We start from the raw sequence: 15,337 nt of genomic DNA, 5'->3' as shown, positions 1-15,337 counted from the left end.
TAAATTAAAGAATAACTACCAATATGTCATCTTCGAATAATCTGCTGATTCTATGTTACAATGTCACTTAAATATCTGAGTTGTAGTTCTGGAGCCCACTTACTTGTTTCCTCTTTGACCAAGAGATTGGTCTTTTAAAAGTAATTTAAGTGGAGTCAAAATCCAATTAACTTGGCGATTCCATGAACCATAATATCATTTTAGAAGATGATTCTAGTTAAGAGTATTAGAAAACCCACGTCATTGCTTGCTCTTCAGTAGTAGAGAGAAGGGGATAAAAAATGAGGAGAGAGGGAAGAAAGTAGTTCCAAGCATCTATTCTTCCAGTTATCAGACAAAATATTGGATAAGACAGCTGGAGACTGATATAATCTTTAAGATGTCATATGATTTCTGTATATCTGTTTCTGCCTCTAAAGGGTGAGAACAGTAATAGATAACATAGCCATATGTCTTTGGTGAGCTTTGATGAGACCTCATTCTGCAAAGTGAGAAAAATGTTGACTGTTATCATGCTATTGTCTAATATTATGATATATTTCGGGATAAAATACATTAAAAAAATTTATTTATTTATTTATTTTTGGCTGTGTTGGGTCTTCGTTTCTGTGCAAGGGCTTTCTCTAGTTGTGGCAAGCGGGGGCCACTCTTCATCGCGGTGCACGGGCCTCTCACTATCGCGGCCTCTCTTGTTGCGGAGGCCTCACAGGCTCCAGATGTGCAGGCTCAGTAGCTGTGGCTCGCGGGCTCTAGAGCGCAGGCTCAGTAGTTGTGGCACATGGGCTTAGTTGCTCCGCGGCATGTAGGATCTTCCCAGACCAGGGCTAGAACCCATGTCCCCTGCATTGGCAGGTAGATTCTCAAACACTGCACCACCAGGGAAGCCCTAAAATACATTTTTCTATCCTTCTTTTTACTTGCATAATTGTATTGGCAATATCTTGGACAAGTAAGCCATTTAGAAATGCATGCTGAAATGTTTGAGTCCAGGTCCTTATTTATATTTGTGTGTGTGTGAATGCAGGTATATGTGTGATGCCATTCACATATACATTCATATATAAATATCTATATCTATGTCTATGTCTATATCTATGGTCTATGTCTATCTATATCTATATATGCAATGCTCACTGGCAGAAATTTTTTTTTTTAATCTGCCGGAATACCAATCCAGGAATAAAATAATTTCTAATTGTATGCGATCCTTGGTCTTGAATCATTTGGTTTTTTTGTCTTTTTGTTTGTTTTAACTAGATTGCTTTTAGAGGGCTATTTTACTTTTTCAGCACCTAAATTTTATTTCCTTTCTCCTGTGAAAAGTCAAAGCTTAATCAACCTCTCTCGTTTCCTTACCAGTTTGAAAATGGTAGAATTTTGGCATGATGTGGTGATATTTAGATATTTTAAAAGAAAATATTCTAGGTGAAAATAACCAGTTAAGTTAAATATAAGAACAAGTATTTAATTTTGTAGTAAATGAAGCAGTGAGAGGGAGCTAATATCTGAGAATAAGATAGAGGTATTTCTCAATGTGAGAGATGCATTCTTGCAAATTCCTCTGCAAAACACATGTGAGTCACATAAACCTTATTTTCTTCAATGCTCATAAAACCAGAGGTCCTATGGATAAACAAATTCTCTCTAAATGTATAGTAATGTTAAATCTGTGTCATAATTGGATAATGAATTCTTTTGAGTTAATACATTTTGATAGCTGGATATTATGCACTTGGGTGCTGAAACCTTAAGAAGCCATTTTGTCAGAAGTCTTTTTGCAAAGTTCATGAAGAAGCCTGGCTTTAATTAAGCAGAATGTACAGAACAGAGTTGAGCCTCTGTGATGTCAGGGAAATCACATTTAATGCTCCTTTCATGAGAAGTTTCACATTCACCTTATCAACTTCACCTTAGAAAATCTTTGTTGAAAGCAGGTGAGGAAAGAGCAGGGAGGAGAATAAGGCAACAGACAGAATTGCTAAGGAGAGTCAGTACTATCATCTTGCTCCACTACATTATTTTTTGGAGATAAGTAATTATTTACTTTCTGAGCAACCATTGTAAAAAATAATATGTGTGACAGAATGCCAAATATTATAGCATACAAGACAGGGAGGGTTGGTAGCACCAAGGATAAGATGGTGGATACAAACAGGATGGCCACTTGGGACTCCAATATGTTACACATCAGGAGGTTGCTTCCTAGGATGAATATGTGGCATATGGAATAATTTCTTTGTGAAATTATACAGGATGAACTTCTATGTAACAGGAACCGCAAATGCTCACTTCATAAAAATGACATGATGATAGTTGCAGTGTGTCTTTTTTGACGTCTACAGTGCATAAGTAAGAGGTTAAGATTAAGTCCTTTTTATGTGTAGATGCCAAGCTCCTTACTTTTTCTTATCTCATTTAATTCTCAAGACTATCCCATAAAATAGGTATGATTTCTATTTTCTCTGCCAGTCCCTGCCCTGGCCCTGCTCCTTCTCTCTCCTAGGTTAATGCTACCTGACTTTCCATTTGCAGCCCCAGATTCCTTGGTTAATCCTGTTCTTATGCAGAGGAATTTTAAGGTGCCTGAGTCCTGTAGCTTGATTTCTTTCATGCCCCTTGGTCCAGTTTGCCAGGCTCTGAATTCACATGTGGTTTATATGGCGATAAGCTCTACCGCTAATACTTGAGAATGACTCCTTCCCACTAAGTCTAGATCTCACTTCCTTTGAGCATTACTTGACTCTGTTACAATAAAACAGATCCAGCAAGGTATGAACAGGGACTTCTGCACATCTCAGTATGAACATATTTTTATGTTATATATATAATATATATTAATATATCTTATTATATGACATAAACTTATACAAACCCATAAAATTTTATAATACAGTATATAAAATTGAATAATGAGTTTGCCTTTTAATATATCTTCAGAAATATTTATAATAGATACACAAAAGTATAAATATATATACAAATTATAATCTATATAATATACTATTATAAATTATATACAATTTGTATATATATTAATAGGAATTTCTAAAGATACATTAAAAGGCAAACTCATTATTTTTCCTAGGTTCTCTTCACTCTCCTCCCCACAATTACATATAAAAATTGTTTCTCCTTTTCAGATTCTTTAATCTCTAATGGTGTCACCATCTACCTAGTCATCCAAGCTGGCACACTAGCATTTTCTTTGACCACCTTCTCTTCCCCATGGCTCCAATACATCACTAGAATCTATAAATTTTACCTCTGAAATGTCTCATATCAGGACTATTGAAAATACAGATCTTATTATGCTATTCCCTTGATTAAAAATCTTCCTTATTGGGTGTAGAGTAGAATAAGGTAAGATATATTTTCCCAGTCCACCCATAGCAGTTTTTCCTCATGGTCCATGGCTACATACCATGTACCTTGTGCTTTGACTCCAGGTCTTAATCAATAATCATGCCTTGTACTTTTGAGCCTCTGTGCCTCCGGGCAGACTGTTCCCCTTGTCAAGAGTGTGCTGGTGAAATACTACACATCTTTCTAGACTGAAATGTCATTCCTCCATGAAACTTCCCTGGGTCCTACTTTTTCTCTCTAAGAGGAGATGAATTTCTGCCTCCTCTGTTTCCCAGCAGGTTTGTTCCCACCACTGTTATTGTATTCATGATGCTTCACAATAATTAGTTATTTATGTGTCTTGCCTATGGATTGGGAGCTTCTTGAAGTCAGGGACTATGTTTTATTTACCTTTGCATTACCTTATTCAGGGCCTGGGAGTTTCTTTTTCATCCAGGAATAGGTGACTAAACCAATTCAAAGGAGTGGTTTTATCCTGCTGTAAAAGGGCAGAAGTGTTGAGGATGACACTGAGTTTCTTAAACTCACTCCTAATGCAAAAATCATTGAGATTATTGCAAAGCACAGACTCGATGCACTTTTCATTCACACTGAACAAAGAGACACTTTAGGTCGGAGATAGTCTTATTGTTCTTCTGAAAAGATTAAATTTATTTTTTTACTTTATTAAACGATGGAACCCAGGGTTCATTTCATCAAGCAGTTTTCCTCCTGCAACGAAAGTCAAGTGTAATTCCCCTTTTAAGATCAAATGAACAAGTTGAGAGAAACTTACATGACATAAAACACAGGGCATGGTGTGTGGCAGTGAGTGGGTGTTGGACAATGATGTTTATAGGGAGGAAAGGAGAGACACAACAGCAAAAAGTGAAAATATTAGCTGCTGCTACCAAAGGAAGATCAGAATCTAAGATAAAACAATTCTGTAACGGAATGTTATTCAATAGGAAACATGGGATTTATTTTAGAAATAATTTGTCACAGATTCTATTCTATAAAGTGAAGTTTGTCTGTAAATGTCTGTATGCCATATTTCCAAGCTTTGTTGTTTTTGTAGAAACACAGAATATCAAACCTGGCTTTTCAGTGTTGTTTAGTCCAGCAGCTTTTGCTCAGAGGAACCCAGGAGTCCCCTGGCGGTGGCTCTGGGGAAGCCAATGGGGTGTCGGTGAAGCAGCCTCGAGACACAGAGTGCTCTCCATTCTATGCCATAGAACTTCCACTTCATCAGTTTTATAAAGGAGGTGTCTGTGTGTGAGTTTGAAGAAAGTTTCCTAGCTTCAAAAAGCTTTTAAAATCTCTGATCTACTACTTAGGTCTAGCCCTTTTATTTTTATAGATGAGGAAAATGAGACCCAGAAAATTCAAGTGACTTATCTGAGACCAAACAACTATTAGTGTACTAGCAACTAGTTAGCTAACCAGTTCGTTTTCTACTTTTTTTTTTTTTTTTTTTTTTTTTTTGCGGTACGCGGGCCTCTCACCGCTGCGGCCTCTCCCGCTGCGGCCTCTCCAGCTGCGCCCTCTCCTGCTGCGGATCCCAGGCTCCGGACGCGCAGGCTCAGCGGCCATGGTTCACGGGCCCAGCCGCTCTGCGGCATGTGGGATCTTACCGCACCGGGGCACGCACCCGCGTCCCCTGCATCAGCAGGCGGACTCTCAACCACTGCGCCACCAGGGAAGCCCCCGTTTTCTATTTTTGTTGCAATTGTTATTTGGGTGAAGGATGTAGGACATCATGGCCACTAGGAGCGCAGGTAGAGGTGAGGACCAAGGTTAAGGACAAAGTGAGGAACCTTGTGACAAGGGCTTGTGTTTTCATTGCAAAACCGGAAAACAAGTTAGGATCTATCTCTCCATGTCTTCCCTCCTTCTAGAATGCTGCTTGTAAACATATAAATGGCTGCAATGGCTTTTCTTTCCTTGTGAATGCTCACAAGGGCTCAAACTGAAGTAAGTGTTTTATTATACACACACATTTTTATATGTGTAATATATATTAAATATATATGTATTATATAGGGATACATGTATGTGTATATATATCCTTAGGTGTACATACATATATATGTATATATGACACATATATATGACATTTTGATAATAAGATTGATGTAAAATTTGGATGGCCTGTAAAATGTGATTATGGAATTAAGAGAAAATTCTTTGCTTGCAGAGAAGGTTCAAGGATTCATTAACATTGGCCTTGAAATAAATTGGATTTGACTATGGAAAAGAGTTCTTTCACCTCTATGATTCAATTATTCTACCACTGCTGGAGGACAGGGTGTGGTCAATAGGAAAATAGCTAGCAGGAGTGGACAGAGAAATGGTTGGAAGACCATTAAGTCACTTGATTATGAAAAGAAAATTGGGAAATTATTTTTAGGTGAAAGCAATGCACTTAAAAGGTGGGGAAAGACTCCTGTGATAATCAATGATTGAGAGGGAAAATAGAGGTTACAGTTCAGAAGCAGGATAAGAGATTCTTGGACATCTTGGTAACATTAAAGAGAGATTATTCCATTCGACGTAAGAACTAAACAAAGAGGCAGTAAAAGGGCCCGTCGGAAATGCAATGACTAAAAGATGAATTATGAAATGAAAGAGCAGGTTCAGGCAAACGGAGAGAACATTAAAGAAGGAAGACTAGATTCTACAATAGAAAATAGAAGACGAACAACAGACAAAAGTCTAAGGAGACACAATCTGGACTGAATAAACTCTCCAGAATGTCAAAAGGGAAAGTCAGTGCCAAAGGGGATAAAAAATAAGAGTAAAAAACTCGTTGATGTCTTACGGAAAATTAACACAGAGGAATAATCAAAGGAAGCTATGTATTTGAAGAGATCCCAGGCAGCTTACCTGGTGATAGGAGAGGGCTAAATAATGTGCTCATTTAAATTGCAAAATTAAGCTTCTCTCTTATTTTGGGGGGGAATTAGAACGAGTTCATGCAGAATAAAGCAATTACCACACATGAGCTCAAGTTAAGGTTTCCTGCCTCCCAATGGCATGCATGGCTTTGTGCCATGAAATCAGAGTAGACAAGACTCAGGCGTGTCATTGGAATTCCAGCAAGTTGCGAACTATATATTTCAGGGCAGAATCACGCTTTTTCAACTTCAGGAATGAATTCAGGAAGGCTTATATTTCGCATAAGGGGGATTCTCACATTCAAAAGATCAAATTGGAAATCACTAGCACAGATGAAATGTATAATTTGTGTGTGAATGTGTGCGTGCGTGTGCGCCATGATGAAATAAAAACGGACTGGAGCATGGAAAATAATTTAACCATTTAAAGATACAATTGTTTCATTAATATTTACTTTTACCTGATTAAATATTCATGATGCCTTGCCTTCCCTCCTCGTCTAACAGTGTTGCATTCACGGCCATCTGCACCAGCTCTGTGCACGGGAGGTCTCAATTAGCCATTCAGGCTGACAGAAGACTCTCAGCCAAGGGGCCCTTACCCTGCAATGGGCTGAAAACAGATGATGAATTTGTCTGTGGGCATAAGCAAGACTGAAACAGACTTGCCCTGGGCTCGGATTATAGTAGAGCAGAGGTTGCAGCATCACAGTCCCCTAAAGAAGACAGAGAGGAAGATTCAGGCGTATCTAAATAAATATGGGCAAGTGGAAAATCTCTACTCAGGGTGCATGACATCCTGTGGAAAGCAGTACTCAGCATGTTAGCAGGACTGGAACTGGGGCTCCTGACACCCAGCAGCCTGCTCCCATCTGCCACCATGAGGCTGAACAACATATGATTTCATTTCTAAATTTCATTTAGCAATCTATAAAATAGAACTGGAAGTATCTGCCTATGTAGGAGGTGCTGGGAGGCAGTTATACATGTCAACACTGCTAGTTGCTGTGGTCTCTGGCTCTCTTATACAGACCACAATGGCAGCACTGGTTTACCTTGTACTGTAATCTCTCCTCTGAACTGTGAGTTTCTAGATTGTGCTGTATTTATTGTGGTATTCCAAGAGTGTAGCTAGCACACTAGCCGGTATATATAGTAACTCTTTTTTCAATAGTTTAGCCTTTTCAAGGCAGGTTTGATATTAGAACATGGCAGTACACACAGTTCTCTATATTGTGTGAGTGTGCATCCATCCTGGAAGCACTCACACACAGTGCAGGTATAATGTTGTCCATCATTGAAAATCAAATGCTAGCCTTTTCTCTTTTTGATTTCTGTTAGATTCTCCTGAAAGATACAAAGATTAGCATAGAATCATGACGTCTGTGCTATGCAGAATAATGGCTCCCCAAGTATGACTGTGTCCTAATTCCCAGAACCTGTGAATGTGTTACCGTACACAGCAAAAGGGACTTTGAGGGCCCAGTCAAGGTGGAAGGACCGTGATAAAAGGAGATTATTCTGGATTTTTTGGTCAGCCCCATCTAATCACATGAGTCCTTAAAAATGGAAGAGGAAGGCAAAAGAGTGATGCCACAGGCGAAGGATTTGACCTGTTATTGCTGGCTTTGAAGATGGAGAAAGAGTCCATGAGACAAGGAGTGTGAATGGCCTCTCAAAGCTGGGGCCTCAGTCCTACAACCGTAAAGAACTAAATTCTGTCAACAAACTGAATGAGCAGGAAATGGATTTCCTCTAGAGCCTCCAGAAAGGAACAAAGACTGCTGACATTTTAGTCCAGCGGGACCCTCTTGGACTTCTGATCTACATGGCTGTAGGATAATAGATTGGTGTATTTTTATGCCACTAAGTTGGTGGTAATTTTTCAGGGCAGAGATAGAGAACTAATACAGCATCTCTGACTGTCAGAACACATTTCCCTTTAAGCTTTTAGATCCTCTAAGGATTTTAACAACATTGAGGCTATACTAAGACATTTACCAGTGGTCAGGATGAAATCAAAGTGCACACAAATTGTCCTTTTCTCCCCTTAGAAAGAGGCATTGAACTTTCATTTTTATTACCATCTCTTTGGGCTCTATTTGGTCTAAGCAGTGAAGCAAGATACAAAACTTGATTTTTAATTTGTATTATTTAGTTTGTTTCAGCCAGAGTCTTCAGAGCTCTGTCATGTACAAAGTGAAATCACCTATACGCTGTATCTTTAAAGCTGGGGAAGTGCACGGAGCAGCAGTAGTCAATACCAATTTCCACACCTGGATCAATACCATCGGATGGCTCTGTAGCTGCAAAGATCGTTTCACACACATACTCAGGGAGACGGTGGGCCGGGGAGAGAGAAAGGGAATTGGTTTTAATGATTTCATGGCTCCGAGTATTCCCTCTCTCCCTCTTTTCTTTAAAGGAAATAAATACATACAATTAGAAATCAAATTTACGAAACTGTCAGTCTGCATCCAACCCCACTTCTTGCCCTAGCCTGTCACCAACACTGGCATCCAATCTAGCAAATATCCTTGTTCTGTGTGTGCGGTTATACGTATTGAAGAGAAGAAAGTGATAACACTGTTTGCAGTGATGCAATAATAAAAATGCTCTGTATTTACATCAGGCCTTTCCTCAAGGATGTTGGAGGCAGTTTTTGTTAATTTACAAATAGAGAACAAGGACCTGGAGCTTGTTCACCAGCACGTGTGAATACTGTGTCTATATGCATGTGCTTGGATGACATGGAACTAAAATGTTTTCTTAGGTGCTTTCCCTGCAGCCTGACGTGGTAGTTTTGAGTAACAGCGTCTCCCTCATGAGTGGGACTCTGTAGCTGTTTTTCACAAGGCAGGGTTGTTGGAACTGCCAAGAGACGGCAACTGCAATTGGAACAGCAGGGGAAGCACAGGGATCTGATGCCATTAGCTTTGCTGGAAGCTTTCCTAGTAGGTCAGGGTCTCAACCATTTCTCCTCCTGGGATTGGCCATGGCTTTGATTCTACAGCACCTCGGTGAGGCCCCAGCAAACGCGCTCTGCTGCCACGCAGCCCATTAACTCACCTCCAAAGAAGGGTGACCCTCACTCAGAGGAGGGAAACTCATCATCACAGTGAGTCAAATAAAGAAATAAATATGTCCCCTCTGGGCCCTGACAGAATGGGGCCGCTTAATCCTCAGCTTGGTAAATGCCACAGCTACAGCCATGACCAGCTCAATCTCGAAGGCAGATTGAATGAGTTTCAGGGATTGTTCTGTGCAACCGCGAGCTGGAGGGCCAAGAGGTAGCCTGAAAGAGTGACTGCTGGAGAGTGATTATCAAGATGCTCTTCCTCTTCATCGTCTCTTACATTTTCTTCTACTTTGTGGTTTTTCAGAGCATTGCTATGTACATTATCCTGCCTACTCCTCAGTGACTCTGTGCATTTGAGCCCTTCTGTATAGCTGAGGCTTGGGGAGAACAAGTCTCAGGGTTAGGGAGGGCAATCACAGGATAGGGAATTATGGAGCTGGGGATCAAACACACAGACAGCCCCTTTAGTGTCAGGGTGTAACAAGAGCAGGGCAGCAAAGTCACATACACCCTTTTTCTGATGCTGTTCATTTCCACAAATAGAAGCAGAGTCATAGACTCCTCAAATCCTAGCTGCCCGATTAAAAATAGGCTGGCTCTCTGTGTGGACTTCAGCCATCTGTGCCTGGGTTCACTTTGTCCTTCAGCAGGGATCCTAAACCCTTACTCTGCTGCCCATTCTGAAGAACAGGCTTGAAGCACTAGCTCAGCAGGGAGAGTCCTGGAAGGCAGCACATTTCTAAAATTATTATGGCTTTCCTTGAAGAGCCGGTAAATCTCCACTAAATGAATCTTCACTAAACTACATTTGAGAAAGCACGCAATGCTGAATAACCATTGAAAATGCCACTTATTTTGCAGAAAGTCTCCCTGCTTCACTCATATTCTCAGACTGCCTACACTGCGTTTACTTCTTCCTGATGCTTATTACCTTATGCTCACGCCCCATACCTCCGAAATGATCAACAGCAATTAGTTTGATTATGAAACTAGGAAAACAGATATAAAAGTCCCCCATAAATCTCCAGTAAAGCACCCAGCAAAACAAAGTCTTCTGGCTAATCACTAAATTCAGTTGGGTTTTTTGTTTGTTATCATGTGGCTCCCACGTTAGGCTAATTAGAGATTTTCATTATAAAAGTTCACCAGAACACAGGTGATTAGCAGGTAGACTCAAAAGTTTCTGGTCAGGGAGGAACAAGCAGAATGCCTTTCTCCCCATGGTTTTATTGACCTTTCTTTAGTTTTCCAGAGTGCTATACCTTCTTTTATTTAAACTTATGATGATCACCCTATCACAGTGCAAGGTAATTTGCTCTTCAAGAAAGATAATTTTTGATTAACCACTCCAAGCCTGCTTGAAGAAATTACCATGGTTTCCCATTAGGTGTGGAAGTTGCAAGGGACCGCTCTTTATGTGAAAAGAGGACAAAAATATAGGTCTCCCATATGCTACCAGATAAATGTCCAAAAGGCAATATCCAAAACATTTGTTTAAGTAATGTCATTGGGTGGTCAAAATTCAATGGTGTGGCCAAACATCTGGCATGTGCTGGCACCAAAGACCCTCAGGAGAAATGCACATAAGATGTATTATTTTTTGTCTGTCCCTCAAGGAACAACTTTTTCTTCTTCTCCTTCTTCTCCTTCTTCTCCTCCTCCTCGTCCTCCTCCTCGTCCTCCTCCTCCTCCTCCTCTTCCTCTTTTTTCCTTCTCTTCCCTCCTCCCTCTCCTCCTCCTCCTCCTCCTTCTTCTTCTTCTTCCTACTCCTCCTCCTCTTCTTCTTCCTCTTCTTTGCATAAGTGATACTAAAAACCATATAGTTTAAGGCACCTATTAAAAGGTAGCAAAACACCAAACTGATCATTATAAAGACACAGCATGTTTATAGTACCTAAGTTTAAAAAAAGTGCTTTCCCTGTTGATCTGTGAACTTTCTCCTACTTCCCTGTAGTTCGGGAGACAGAAGTAGCCAATCCTTAGCATGCCATGAAGAAAGCTCATGTAAGTATCCTTTTGTGTCACTCAACAGCTGGGCAGAAGGGGAATCTCTGTGCATTGATGGGCAATGTGATCCTGTCCTCAGGAAAGGAAACAGAGCTGACATTAGATAGAGATCATGTCCCTCTAGGTTTTTCTTGTGTGTGCCAGTTCTAAACCCTCTTTCTCTAGAGCCAGAGTATGGCACATTTGATTGGGAGTCATAGTAGAACTTGTATTTTTTCTGTGTTTTGTTTTCACTCATTTCATAAAATTTATTGAGCACCTACTATATGCACAGTGCCACCTGCATAGGCATTTATTCAATTACGTCTTGCATTATTTGGCAGATTCATTCCATAACCACAGATTAGTTGGCTGGGATGCTGATTCTAAGTTTACCCCATTTACCATGTGGCTGTGAGTTAGATACCTCATCTCTGTAAGATACCTCAATTTCTTTCACTTTGTGGTAGAAATAATGGTAACTAACGGCTGCTTAGAAGTGTGCTGGATGATTCATGTTCAAGTCAAGGTTAGGCTTGTGAAACTCAATTATTTCATCCTCAAAATGCCAATTTGAGATTGGTGGAAGTGAAGATTTCTTTTAATTTATATTGCAATAGTTATATATTTATATATAACTATTTATATTATATATAATATTTATATATATATATTTTATATATATATATATAACTATTTGTATAACTATTTATATTGCAATAGTTAAAGCTTCCTCCAGATACTTGCTGTACTTCTTGGTTACTGTTTTCTAATTTAATGACTGCTAACTAGATTCCTGGCTTTCAGTACCAAAGTCATTAACTTGAATTGATTGGCCAAACTTGCATTCTTCCCTGAAAGATTTTCAGTGGCAATGTGGAGGTAAAAATGCATATATGCCCCAAAGGTGGATGAGCCCATTTGAGTTAGATTTTTCAAGGGAGCTGAATTTGGGTCTGAGCTTGAATTTGGCCTCCTAGTTCCATCACTTGTTATAAAGCACTAAGAGAATTCCGTTCCCATTAGTGCAGTTAGTTAACTTGATTTGTTCTAATGGCCAAAGACCATCTCTTAGCCCCAGACGTCTTAACTTCACCCGTGTACTCTGAACTGGCAAGAAAATACATAGATGTATATATCATCCAATCGACAGATAACACCACGAAAGTTGTCTATATCTTCATGATTTCAAAATAATCAGTTTATATTTTTGAAAGTTATTAGGTATGATAAATGGCTGATCTCCAACACCACTGGGGCTGGGCCTTGGTGGGGCAAGACTGAGGACTCCAGTGCAATCCTAGGTGGCTTATAGGAGTAAGTCCAGAGGGAAGGGTCTTAGGTTTAGCTCCAAGTCAGGTATCTTATTTTAAAATTTTATTTTTTAAAATTTGTTTTATTGAAGTATAGTTGACTTACAATATTGTGTCAATTTCTACTGTGTAACAAATTGATTCACTTGTAATATATATACATACATTCTTTTTCGTATTCTTTTCCATTATAGTTTATCACAAGATATTGAGTATAGTTCCCTGTGCTATACAGTAGGACCTTGTTCATCCATTCTCTATATAATAGTTTGCATCTGCTAATCTCAAACTCCCAATCCATTCCTCCCCCACCCACCCCCCCTTAAGTCGGTTATCTTAAGGTCACAAAGACCCAGATGAGATGGGAAGAGACAAACTGTGAGCTGGAAGACAAGATAGTAACTTCTGAAGGCCAGAAAATCTAAGACACTTTAGACACCTTTTCTAACCATGAGACTTTCTCTCCCCAAACCTCAGCTATAGAGAAGGAGTCAAATGCACAGAGTCACTGTGAGGAGTAGGCAAGATAATGGGATGAAGAGGGAGAGAATCTTGATAATTACTCTCCAGAAAAGTCACTTTAATTTTTTTTAATTTTTTTGGCTACGCCACACAGCTTGTGGGATCTTAGTTCCCAGAACCTGTGCCCCCCTGCAGTGGCAGCGCAGAGTGCTAACCACTGGACTGCTAGGGAACTCCCCAGAAAAGTCACTCTTTCAGGCAACCTCTTGGCCCTCCAGCTGGGGGTTGCACAGAACCATCCCTGATCTGCCTTCAAGATTGTGCTGGTCACAGTTGCAGCTGTGGCATTTACCAAGCTGAGGATTAAGCTGCCCCGTTCTGTCAGGGCCCAGAGGGGACATATTTATTCTGTTGTTCGGCTCATCGTGATGATGAGTTTCCCTCCTCTGAGTGAGGGTCAGCCTTCTTTGGAGGTGAGCTAATTGGCTGCGTGGCAGCAGGGCGCGTTTGCTGGGCCCTCACCGAGGGTTGTAGAGGGTTAGGAGGAGACGAACTTGGAGCTCCAGCCAGGGAGGACTGTGTAGGCCACAATAAAGTCTTTGTATCTTGTTCTTTCTGTGATATGGAACCCAGTGGATGGCTCTGATCAAGTGAGTGATGTGAGACAGAAGGATCAAAGTTGGAAAAGAGATCTGTCTGGAAGCTATTGCAATAATAAGACATAGCAGTTTGGACCAAAGTGTAGCAATGGAGACAGTGAGAAGTAGTTAGATCCAGAATATATTTTGAAGGTCAAGCCGATGAGATTTACTGCTGGATTAAATGTGGGCATGAGAGAGAGAGAGAGAGAGCAGAAAATCAAGAATGACTCAGGGTTTTTTGCCTGAGCCATTTGATGCCATCTAGTGATGGGGAAAACTTTGGAAGGAGCACATTTGGAGGAAGGAGGCAATGAAGAGCTCAGTTTTGGACATATAAAGTTGCAGATTTACATATTCAAGTAAGCATGTCAAGTGGGCGAGTAGATATGTAAGTCTATCGATCAGAGGAGAATTTGGAAGCTAGAGGTATAAATTAGGGAGGTATTAGTATAGAGATAATTTACATCTATAGGACTGGGTGAGATTACTTTGGTGTGGTTGTAGCCAGAAAAGAAAAAGATGCCTGAGGAGTGAGGCTTGGAGCACTGCAAATATTAGAACTCAGGAAGAGGAAGGGAAGATAGTGAAGGAGACTGAGAAGAACAGTCTGTGTGGTAAGAAGTGAAGAGGGAAATGTGTGCTGGAAATCAAGTGGTTAAAATTTTTTGTAAAACACCGTATGCTTAACTGTGTCAGTTGCTACTAATAGGGAAAACAAAGTAGACTGGGAATTGACCAATAAATTTGAAGCATGAGGTCAGTGACTTTGGCAAGAGCAGTTTTTTTGCAGAGTGGATTCAAGAGATCATGGGGCATAAGGAAGGAAGTGGAAAGAGTAAGATGACAATTCTTGTGAAGAGTTTTGTTGTAAAGGGGAGGAGAGGAGAGATAGTAGCAGGAGGTAGGTCGGTGATCAAAAGATAATTCTTTCTTTTCTTTTTTTTAAAATTTATTTATTTGGCTGTGCCGAGTCCTAGTCGTGGCATGCATAAGGGATCCAGTTCCCTGACCAGGGATGGAAACCAGGCTCCCTGCATTGGGAGTGTGGAGTCTTAACCACTGGACCACCAGGGAAGTCCCCAAAGATAATTTCTTTTTGTTTCTTTTTTTAAAAAGATGTTTACATGTTGATGAGATAATTCAGTTAAAGAAAAAATGATGAGATAGGGGAGAGAAAAAGTAGGTGTACCCCATACACTTGTTAGTTATTGACACTATAATGTGAATGTGTACTGCCTACATCCATAGCTTAAAATATTTTTAAGCAGGGAAATTCTTTTTTTTTTCCTATGCAGTCTTATGATTCATATATAACAGATAAATCATGGTGGAAGGGGTGGGTGAAAGATGGATAGAATACCAGGAGCCCACCAGCTCTGCTGCCCTTGATCCCTTCCACCTCCTCCCGCCCCCAAAACCCTTAAAGCAGCTCCTCAGAACTCTAAGACTCCAAGGAATATAGTCTGAAGAGTTGTGCCCTAGATAATCTTTTTACCCTTAAAGTTGTATGAGTCCCATAGAGTGTAACAGGATGGTCTTTAAATCTCCCTGTTCAGGACACCGGCTATGTGACAACAGTCACGGGAATGGAGGCAATTAATGGAATTGTTTGCCTCT

This window comes from Neophocaena asiaeorientalis, unplaced genomic scaffold (assembly GCF_003031525.2).
Source record: "Neophocaena asiaeorientalis asiaeorientalis breed wild unplaced genomic scaffold, Neophocaena_asiaeorientalis_V1.1 scaffold283, whole genome shotgun sequence".
NCBI lineage: Eukaryota > Metazoa > Chordata > Mammalia > Artiodactyla > Phocoenidae > Neophocaena > Neophocaena asiaeorientalis.
This window is presented reverse-complemented; position numbering follows the sequence as displayed.